This window comes from Sciurus carolinensis, unplaced genomic scaffold (assembly GCF_902686445.1).
Source record: "Sciurus carolinensis unplaced genomic scaffold, mSciCar1.2, whole genome shotgun sequence".
NCBI lineage: Eukaryota > Metazoa > Chordata > Mammalia > Rodentia > Sciuridae > Sciurus > Sciurus carolinensis.
The window spans coordinates 56-11,933 of NW_025920510.1; the positions used below are offsets into that span (position 1 = coordinate 56).

General features: G+C 34.8%; 1 pseudogene; it reads right to left on the reverse strand.

The window, feature by feature from the left end:
- Positions 1-810: 810 nt before the first annotated feature.
- LOC124975802 (flavin-containing monooxygenase 5-like) lies at positions 811-11,032 on the reverse strand (annotated as a pseudogene).
- Between the last annotated feature and the right edge of the window lie 846 nt (positions 11,033-11,878).

An 11,878-nucleotide genomic window follows, 5' to 3' on the forward strand; every position in this document is an offset into this window, starting at 1 on the left:
ATAGGTGAATCTAGGTAAAAGATATATGAATGTTCAATGTATTTATTATTGAACTGCTTTTCTGTAGATCTGAATATTTTCAAAATGAGAAAATTAGAAAAAAAGTATTTAAAGTCTGTATATAGAAATGATTTTACAATGGTCCTCCTGACTATATGAGAACTTCATTCTTTATACTCTGCATCCTTTGCATTTTTTGTCATACCCTGTTGTCTGTCTTCTCATTTATATTTTAAGGTAAGATCCATTCTGAAGTCTTCCATTTGTTACTCATGTGTGCCTGGGGCAAATTACTTAGTTTCTCTTAGTTTCAATTTTTTAATCTGTAAATGGACATTAAAAAAGGTATGGATACCCAGGGCCATTTGTGAGGGTTAAATGAGATAATACATATAATTCATCACTATGCTTGTCTTTAAAACTCTTCAAAAAAGGTAAGGTATTATTTGTATTATCATGTCTTTTCTTTCTGTATTTCATGCCCAATGTGATGCCTTGCTCACAACAGGTGCCCCATATTTGTTCACTGAATGATGCACTGTCCTGCACTACCTTTTTGTTGTTGTTGAGCACAATATAAAAAGAAATAATAACTGAAAGAATAAAAAAATGGTTAATGCCAATGAGAGTAAGTGACAGAAATCCTTTAGACCAGCAGATCTTGTTCTTCTGTGGTTGATAAGGTAAAAATTGAATTTCAAATTCTCTTGATTTTCTTAATGTATGGATAGAGATAGCTCTGTTAGCCTGTGTGAACAATCCTTGTTCTTGTATCTTAGCCATTATCAAATCCATTCCCATCCTGAGAACATTCCTGTGTTTAGGCATCAGGCCAACATTTTATAATCAAATCTTTGATTCATACTTTTTTCCAAAAATGTATTTGTTAATGCTTGGCCACATATCTTTGATATAAGATGTTTAAGTTGAGAAAAGTGTACCATATCAAAAGGATATCCATGGTCCCCTACATGAATCAGGATCCAAGCCCCACTCCTGGTGCTGAGGAATACCTAAGGCATGGAAAATATTTTTTACTTTTATCATTCTGGCTCACGACCTGAAAGCACTCCTCCTTTATTCAAGATTAAGTTCAAACTCACTAGTGTGGCATTTTAGTTCTGTATAATCCTTTAAAATTTTTTTTCTGTCATTTTCCTTCCCAAACACTGTCCAAGAATATATTTCACTGTGATCCACCATTAATTTTCTGTTTAAAGTTAATGTGCTTGAAAAGTTCTCCACTTTTAAATTCTCCTCAGCCCATTCATTTTTAAGATTCAGATCAAGTTGTCTACCTCTATGAGAACATCACTGACCATTCAGACTGAGAATACTCTCTCCTCCTCTGAACTTCACTAGCACTTACCACCTATAGGACTCATTAAAAATCATGGAATAGGCTGGGCTCAGTGGTGCATGCCTATAATCCCAGTGACTCCAGAGGCTGAGGCTGGAGGATCACGAGTTCAAAGCCAGCCTCAGCAATTTAGCAAGCTCCTAATCAACTCAGTGAGTGTTTCTAAATAAAATATAAAAAGGGCTGGGGAAGTGGCTCAGTGGGTAAATGATGATATCCCTATGTTTTTGGAAAGATTAGATTGCTTTTTTTTTTTCCATTTGAGTGGCAAAAAGGAAATTCACCCACCATTCTGTTAAGTAAAAGTTTTTAATTACCAAAATGCACCTTCCTTTATGTGAGAACATGGAATTTCTTCTGACCAATGGACAATTCACATTCTCAATATTGCATTTAAACAACCTCTTCCAGCAAATACCTGGTCTTCCTCAAAGCCACGGAGAAGTTAACTAGGATTCATTAAAAAAATTTTTTGTAGTTGTAGATGGACATATGCCTTTGTTTTATTTGCTTATTTTTCTGTGGTGCTAAAGATGGAACCCAGTGCCTCACACATGCCAGGCCAGCACTTTGCCACTGAGCTACAGCCCCAGTCCTAACTGGGATTCTGAGTGCAGCCTGAAGCAGTGAACTTATTCCTTAGTATAAAGCCAACTGAAGAGTGGAACTCTAACCAGTAATGCCCCTCCATTAGCATCAATCATGATGCCAATTGAGGCAATGAAACCAAGCCCTGTATTTGCCACTGGTACTGATGGGCAATGTGCAGCCATCCATAATCTGTTGAGTCTACCTTCTTGATAAGACTGAAAGTAGAATGGAGCAAAGTAAATCATTGATTCAAACCAGCTTGGCTGTGTAGCTAATCTCTACAGCAAGATCTCCTCCATAATTCCCAACAATTATAATGACTCTTCTTCCAGCCAATGCCTCTGCATTTTAATAGTCTTGCCTATGGAAGTACTGTCCTTTGAACTTCTCAATTCCTGCAAGAGAACATAAAATAATTTTGGATGGTAGTTTATATTATGGATATCATTTGTAAAATCATTCTTTTGTAGAATTTAAAGTTGAAGCGCATATTCTCCATATGATCTCCCTTTATTCAGCTATTCTTGTCATTCTGAATACATTTGCTTATTTTTTCTTCCATAGCCCAAGAATAGTAACTTGTGATTCCTTTACTGTAAGTAGTATGTATTTTGTATTTGCAGACTCACAAATCCAAATTGCCTCAGAAAACTGCCATTCTCTTGTGTCTTTTCATTCCCTTAGTTACATACTCCCATTTCAATTGGAGTATATATGTTTCTGTATACGTGAGGATATACATAAATTGCATTCTTTAGAAAAAGAAAGTTAGGCCCCAAACTGAAACTAAATTATTCAAGCTTTCATTTAGCCCTTAGAACTCAATATTTGTTAGTTTCCTCAATCACTGAAAAGTGCCACATCTGAACAAATGATGTGTAAGAGTTCCACAGTCTTCCTTTTTGATCCTTATGGAGACCAAAGTCATTGTGAAACTAAATACAATCATGTTCTACTTGTCAGAAATACGTATGTTCTCAAAAAATTTGCTGTAAGTTGGTTTTATTATTGTGAAAACATCACAGAAGTACTTACATAAGCATAGATTGTTTAGGCCAGTCACTCAATGTGACCTACTGATGCAATCAAGACCCACAATAAACATGAGACATGTGAGGCTAGTTGGTGTAACATGAAAGTCTGCTTTACAGTAAATGTTTCTATAAGTAGAAGCAGTATACTGTATGCTAAATGTAGTAAATACATAACCAGTAACAATGTTGTTTATTATTATGTGCCACATAACATAATTGTGTGAGCTAAAATTTTATACAACTGACAGTGCAGATGGGTTTGTACATCAACATCACCATAATATTATAATTGCTATGATACTACTCAGCCTGGAATTTTTCAGTCCTCATTAAATCTTATGGGATCACCATTCTGTATGTATTCCAGCTTTGACTAAAATGGCATTATGAGGTGGCATGAGTGTTTATAGACCTCTAAACTCTAAAATTACCATTGTTCAAATGGCAACAATACAAATCCCATTTTCAAGGGAACATGCACAATTAGGGTAAGTTTTATTTCACCCCAAGGTAAAAAATTACTCAGACCACAACCTTCTATTCCTCAGTGTAAAAGGCATGGTTTGAGGTTCAACCTCCTTTCTGGTAGGTCACTCACATGGAAAGCTTTCCAGGGGTAAGTGAGCATTAGTGTGATGAGCAGTGCAAAGCATGACTCCATCAAAGACATTAACTTCTTTTTTCCCTTCACATTCAGTGACCACCTCCCATTGACCTGAAGTAGAGAAATCAGGCCTCTTCTTAACATGGTACACAGTGGTCTGAAAGAAAAGTACACATATACAGGGGACTGTAACCATAGCCAGTACAATGTATATCTTCCAAGACATGACTTATCCTGCAAAATGTTGCACAAAAGGTTGATACCACAGGTACCATCACATCATTAGGATCCTTGCAAGAATATTTGATTTTTATATTCCTTAAAGAACAGTTTTGTTTGAGGTTGTGGTCTGAATGAGAAGATTTCTATAAGGCAGATAAAGTAAAATGAATTTGACAGATAATGTACTCTCCTGTGCCTCTAGAAAAGTAGGGTTTGTGAGGATTTTAGTCTCTGCCTTAAGGCATTGTAGCACCTGAATAAATGCTGAATTTCTCCTGTATTTCTGTGACATTCTGTGCACTAAACACCTATTTCTCCACTAACCCCAGACATCCCCATACTCTCTGATGTCTTCTGACACCCAAATTCTGTTCTCTTTGACTAACCTCAAACATGTGACTATGAGGCTTCCTTTCATGCTAGAGCAGGAAAATATTTCAGTGGCTCTTATTTTTTTAAAGGAGTCTTTCTTTGCTTTTTACATGTGACCACTTTACAAGTAATTATAGAGAAAGAGACTGTGAGATAGGGAAATAGTGGTATAATTTTTAGTTTTTCAAAAAAAGCAATAAATATGGGTTACTCTGTCTTTCTAAAGAAACATCAAGAATGCATTCCAATGAGATTCTAGGGCCTTAGCTATAATGTCTTGGTTGAATAATAGAGACACTAAGCCTTAACCATCCTGTAATATTTATAGTTCCTGTCATGTGTTTTTACACATGCTGGTACTTCTACTTGAATCATCCTTTTATTCCTTCTTCATTTAGTAGACTTCTTTCTACTCAAGACTTAGCTTGGACATTATCTTCTCTAAAAATCTTTTCTGAAACTTGATTCCTCTTCACTGATGGGTTAAACATCCCTCTTCTGAGCTGCAATGTATAGATCTCTATAGCACTTATCACTTCATTTTTTACTTATATGTATAATAGTACTTTTCTTCATTTTTCTGTGCTTTAAACACAGTTACTTAGTTAAGTTACTTATTTTTTTGTCTTTTAATCATCACTGCTTAATTACAGTAACAAACTTGTTGAAGAACTGTCATTTAAACACATCACAGATGCACCACTGGGCTGTAAGTGACTGGCTTTGGAAATGGTCATAGGATATTACCATTTTATTATTGTTGCTAAACAGAAGAAGGTAAAAGGTTTGGGTTTTAAGCCAGGTGATATATCTGTTTATGGTCATGATTATAAATTATGGGAAAATCACAGCAGACTTTAGAGAAGAAAGGAACCAAAAGTCATACAGTACATTTTCTTTTACATAAAAACAAAATTATGATAAATTCAAGTTGAGAAACTAAATCATCTCAGGTCACAAGTTAATTAGTGGTAAGAACAAGTACCAGAATTCAGGGTTTTGTTTCCTAATTCAGTATTCTACTCTCTCCACCAGATTTAACTTCTTTGCTTCCTCAATATTTTCCCAGTCACTAAGTACTTTACCAGGTTGTTTTGGTGATCACATAAAATAATATATTGAAAAGTGCCTCAGAAAGTATAAAAGAATAAAGCAATAGTGGAAAAGTTGTGGAACCAGAAAGATTTAAATTTCCCATACGTATTCATTCCCATCATCTCCTTTATTATAAGCAGAGTGTGAAATGAATACAATGAAAATACTGGTGGCAGGTTTCTTTATTTGTCTGCAACCAAAATATATGAGAGACTTTCCCAGGGGTGTTTTAGAGAGAGAACAAATAGTGGAGTCTTTGTACTTGGGCATATCAAGCTAATATTTACACATAAGCACTGGTAATTGAAGCCACATAATTCATTTACTTGATGAAGAACTTCAAACACAAAGGCACCCACAAAAGTGCCTACCTTGGACTGGGTATACTTTAAAAGGTTGAAGTCTTTGGCATACATCCTGAAATACTCAAGGACCTGGGAATTGTGCATGAAGTTAAGATAATGATCTGGGATGATGTAGTCACTGAAGCACATCATCTCCTTAGAAGCATTGATTATCACCAATTTGTAAATACTGACTCTCCCTTCTTCAGGATTTTCCTGCAGTAAATTAGAAGTATTCATGGCAACTTGAGAACTAATTTCATGATTTACAAATAGCCAGTGAACAGTTGAAAAATTTTCTGGAATAAATGTCAATTCAAACAAATGCACACATACACCACCTCCATACATCTCTCATTACTTATGTCTCTGTGTAGTTCCTTCCCCTAGAAACTCAGTATCTTTATGACTTGCTTTTGACCAACAGTATACAGTTGAAATGACACTGAATGACTTTCAATAGTAAATAATAATTAGTCTTGCAGCTTCCACCTGCGTGTCTTAGAAGGCTCACTTTGGTGGAACCCAGCAGCCATGTAAGAAGTTCATTTTTGTAGCTGTGACCCAAATACCTGACAATGAGAAGGAATTATTTTGGCTTATGCATTCAGAGGTTTTGGCTCCACTGCTTTTGGCTTCAGGCAAGGCAGAAAATTATGGTGGAAGGGTATGGCCGAGGAAAGCTTTTCAGCTCAGGGTAGTCAGAAAGCAGGGGTTGGAGAAAGAGGCCCAGGACAAGATAGAGTCCCCAAGGGTAACCCACCTGAACCCATGATCTGCTTTTCAACCATGTCCCACCTGCCTACTCTTTCTACCACTGCCTAGTAATCCACTCAGCTGTCAATAAATTAATTCATTGCTGATGTCAGAACCCTAATGAATGAATAACTTTCCACAAGACCCACCTCTGGACAATGCTGCATTGGATACCAAGATTGAACACCTGGGTTTTTGGGGAATATTCTAAATCTTTATAAAATCTCCAACTACATTGAGACCACAATACTGTTAGGAAGCCCAACCTAGGCACATGGAAGAAAATAACTAGGATAGAGAAATATTCAAATAGTCTCCAGAAATTCTAGCTATCTCACCTAAAGTTCTAAACATGTGAACAAAGTAGTCACATTAAATTCAGTCTTAGCACTCATCATATGGCAATAACAAGAAATTCCAAGTGAGAACTTTCCAGGTTAATGAATAAGTCTCAAGAATTTCATATATATTGAGATATTGCTCTCAAGAAAATGTACTTTCTTTCCAGTATAATTTATTTACCCCATTGTTACTATTGCTGAGTAACAGTCATTTAAATGAGTTAAAATGGATTAGATCAAAACATACTAGAGAGAGTATAAGTTAGTACAATATTTTCTGAGTAATTTTGCAATGTATATGAGAATCCTTGTAATTTACATAGCCTTATAAGGAAATATTCAGACTTGCAAACAAAGATTATTGTTAAAAGATGGTACTGTCAGCATTACTCATAAAATAAAAAGAAAACAAGTTAAATGTTTAAGAAAAAATAACTGAAATTTGAGAACCATTGTTGTAGATCCTTGCTTCCCAAAGTATGGACTGTGGACCAACACAAAGGGGATCCCTAGGGACATTGTTAGAAATGCAGAATTTTAGGCCCTTCCCTAGACTTACTGAATCAGAACTAACATAACAAAATCCTCAAATGAGTCAGATGCATATGAAAACTGAGAAGCACTGGTTCAGATGACATTAATCTCTAATTCAGTGTCTTCCTTCCTACAACAAACTTTTTGCTTCCTCAAAATATTCCAATTAATTACTTCATGGGGTTAAGGTGGTAATCCAATAAAATAATGCAATATAAATCCAGCCTATTATACTGTCACTGAAATGTCACAAACCACAAGTTTTCAAATCTATTACATTTAAATTATTTTTGATTATAGAATATCACCTTAACCAATTTGGACCCTCTCCTTCCTTTGTATTACAGAAATGAATAAATATTAGGAAAGTGGGTATTACAAAAAAATTAAATATCCACAAAACAGAGTGTTTGATTTGTCCACATTCAGGTTTATTTTTCTCTCAATTCTTATTAAATAATTATTTATTCTAGGAATTCAAAATTGACCATAGTCATTTGTCTGTCCCATAATTATTTCTTTTTGACTGCTAATAAAATTTTCAGGAGTCTTCTTTCAAGTCTTTTCTTATTTATTTTACCTATTTCAACCAAAATACTCATTTAAGTTGTGGTTATGACTATATCTCTGCCATAATTAACATTTTAGCTGTTCATGTTTCCTATATTACCTAGCAGAGTATTTTATTGGGACATCAGATCAACACCACCAGAATCTCATGAATGGGCTGACATCATTTTTTGTCAATTTTCTCCCAGTGATTAATTCTTAAATATGTAGCAAATGTGGACAACTATATTCTTTTAAGTGTTTTTCAATTCATTTATTGTCTTATTCTCTTTTTTACAATTTTTTGAGAAAGGAGGAGTTATGAAATTTATGGTTTTTAAAAAAACATATTTTATTAAAGGGTGTATATTATTTAATTTTCTGATTTAGCAGTAACTACCATTTTATATTATATTGTGCCCACATGACATCTATTTGTCTATCTGCTATACTTTAAAACTTTACTATGTGAAATAGTTATGTGATAATCAGCATAAATATCACTTATGGTTTGTCAGAAATGGAGAATTTTGGTATACTCCAAATTAGTTCATGAGAATCTCCAGTAATTCATGTGTACATTAAAGTTTGAAAAGCACAGTTTAGCTTGCTTTAATATTTTTTAGATCTGCAGTTTGACTCAAAAATATCAAGATTATTTTATAGTATTGAGTACTTATTAAATCCTTAGCATTTTGAAAGAAATTTATTAACTTTTCAAGTAATTTCATTCATAAGGTAACATCAAAGAAAACTGATGTATATATCATATTACAACCTACTTTCTACCATCAATCTTACTTAATGTTAATAAAGAGATCATGAATTGATTGAAATTAATGTCTTAAGAGCACATATAATTATTATTAGAAAGTTTTCAGCTGTACAAGGAGACAATACCAGTTTGGTTGGTGGAACATAATCAGAAAGTAGAAATGGTTGTGTCTGAGAAAATACTTGTTTGGCAGAGAGAAAAATGAAACAGGAATCATGATAAGAAAGTACACATGGTACTACCAGAGAAGAAAATAAAAATATATCGAATCCCAGGAAACTGTCACAAAAAAAGGAGAAAATAGAAACCCTGCATTCCCAGGGTTCTTATTGGACAACCTACCAGTGAAGGTGGAATTTCAAAGTGCTTAGATCAATTCTACATATGAAACCTCTAACAAAGTATAAAAAGGTTTTGGGGGATGCAAGGAAAACTAGACTCCAAATAATGATCATGAGACTGATAGAGAAGTACATCTCAGGAAAAAGTTCTCAAGGTAACCACCAGCAACATGCAAAATATGTTTCAGTCCATTAAAGGATGTTTATAATACCTTAGTCTCCACATTTATGTAACTAAAAAATGTGAAAAGGAGGGTCTATAGTTCTATAAACATTCTTAGCAGCCACTCAGGACAGCTTTCTTCTCAGAAATACACTTATTAAACATAAATATACTGGGTAAGAAATATATGCCAGGCATCATTCTTGGTTTTTGAATATAATAGTGAACCATATAGGTATGTCTGTGATAAGAAAAGTCAGAAAAGTCAGAGCATTAAGATGAAAGTTTATTTTTTAAGTAGCAGTTCATAAGGTGTTGAAATTTTGCCCAGAGGATTATAAAAAAGAAATCCCCATGTGTATATTCAACAGATTTTAACTTCAAATCCCCTTAGAGTTTAAAAACCACAGAACTGATAATCAGGCAGAATAATGGCTACACTTCCAACATCATCCCTGCCTCAATTGATTTCACTGCTGTTTGGTATTTGCCAAACCTTGCTAAGATGCTTAAGGAGACTCAAAATGTGGGGGTCTCACTCTAGGCATGAATAATAACTGACATGTAACCATACGCAGAGATGTCACCTTTATAAGTGATTGATGTAATTATTCATTCACTTACTATGATCACTGTACAAAGGGAGTATTACTATTATCCCTTCTGAAAGATTCAAAAAAACAGTGGACAGAGAGGTTTTATGATTTGCCCAAGGCCATACTTCTTATAAATGACAGTCTTTGAATCTAAAACAGTGCTTTTAACTTCTACACTAAGGTGTGACTGGATTTCAAGAGTAGAATTTTCTGTTACTAAAAACAAATTAACAGGGTTTTCAGCCCACATCCAATTAAGATAAAGGTATAGGAATTTGCTAAGAGGATTCATTATAGATCTGAATAAGACTATATTCAGAATTAATTCCCAAGATGAAGCCAAGATACAACACATTTGTTCAACTAAGAAATGTCATAAGGCCACTTTAAAGTAGCTGTCCAAAACTGTGTTAGTTTTTATGATGTGAAATATACCTGTAACACCTCAATTCCATTCACTTGTCCAGAAAATGAGTTTAATAGTAAACCAAGTTAGAGATCAATGAAGGTGACTGATACTTTTTGGCACTTAATAAGCATACCATTTAAATAGATGATATTGTCAATGGTTACTAACAAGTTTTTGGGTTGAATGTGCATATTAAAACAATTTAACTTTAAAACTGAGTATGTGTAAGGACAAGAAAACCCATTTGCATGTGCCCTCTACCCTCATATGGAAGACAAAGAACTTTGAACTCCTCAAAGCAAGAAGTTTACAGCAAGCAATACTATCAAATTTTATACCTTATTCAAGGATAAGAAATGTCAGAAAAATATGTGCATATTTTTAATAGAAAAAGTAATACTGAAGATTGGAGGGGGATATTTCTGGAAGGAGTTGTTAGCAGGTAATTCTAGCTCATTTACCTTTAAGATGTATCAGAAGGAACCACTCTACATTTTCTAATCCCTTTGTGCTTTCTAATATATGTTGTTCTGTTACTCATCCTCCCTGCTTCACCAGATTGTTTCCCTCTTCTGAAAAACAGAAAAACTAATGAAATGAAAATGTTGTCTGTGGTATTTATAGACAGTAGACAAGGAAGCCCACATAGGGAAAGAGAAACCCTCATAAAATGTGAGATGGGGGGATATTAAGTCAACAGGCAGAATTTTATCATGTTTAGTCACTATCAAGCTCTCATATTACCTAACATGAGATAAAATGTTGCATGCACCCATCTGCAGGGAGGGCTTCAAATATTAATGGACAAGAAGATTTACCTGATACCTACAAAGCCCTCCAATGTCATCAGTCCTTTCAGAGATTTCAAGTCTTCATCCAGGCAGCACTTTACAGAAGAGAGCCGACAGAATTCACTTCCAATTACAGCAATTTTTTTCTTGGTCATGGTCTCCACAGGTCTTCACCTGGCTATGGCAAAGTCACTTGTCCTAAAGAAAGAATGACAAGAGACAGAAAGCACAAATTTGTCAACAGTTTTTAAGAAAGACAGTTGCCATGACACTCAAATAAATGCTGTAACAAGAGGTGACTTTGGGAAAGCCAGATTTGGTTGCCTTCTACAGAAGGAATTTCTTGCACAGGACAGGGCAGCCATGTTGCCTGCAGGACCCAGAGTTGAGAAGCTCCATAGTGTTATCATACTGTTTCCAGAAGCATCTGGCTGATTCTTCAGCTGCAATCCTGAAGTTAATCTGATTTTCTGCCATGGTAAAAGAAATATAAACTACAGAAGTACAAACAGCAGCAACAGTTGGTGTGGAAGAGATGTTCTTCCCCAAATCCTTTCAGCCAACACCCCACTCACTCATTGGCAGCAATTCTCCTTCTCTTAATGACAAGAAAACATGGAGTGAATCTGCTTTGAGAAGAAAACAAAAATAAAAAAAATCATCTACTCATCTACAACTTCTGTAGTTTTCAGCTGCTGTCATAGACAGTGCCTTTTTACTCCCTCTAAGTACAGAATGGTCCTCTAATCTCTTTTGCTCCCCTACTCTCCACATTTATATATATATATATATATATATATATATATATATATATATATAAAAGGAATGTTTTCACTTTGGTTGGGGTATGAGAGATTGAACCTGGAGCACTTATCTACTGAGCCACAACCAACTATTTTTTTCATTTTGAGACAGGGTCTCACTAAATTTCTTAGGGCATCACTACTTTTCTGAAGCTGGCTTTGAACTTGTGATCCTCCTGCGTCAACATCCTGAGTCAC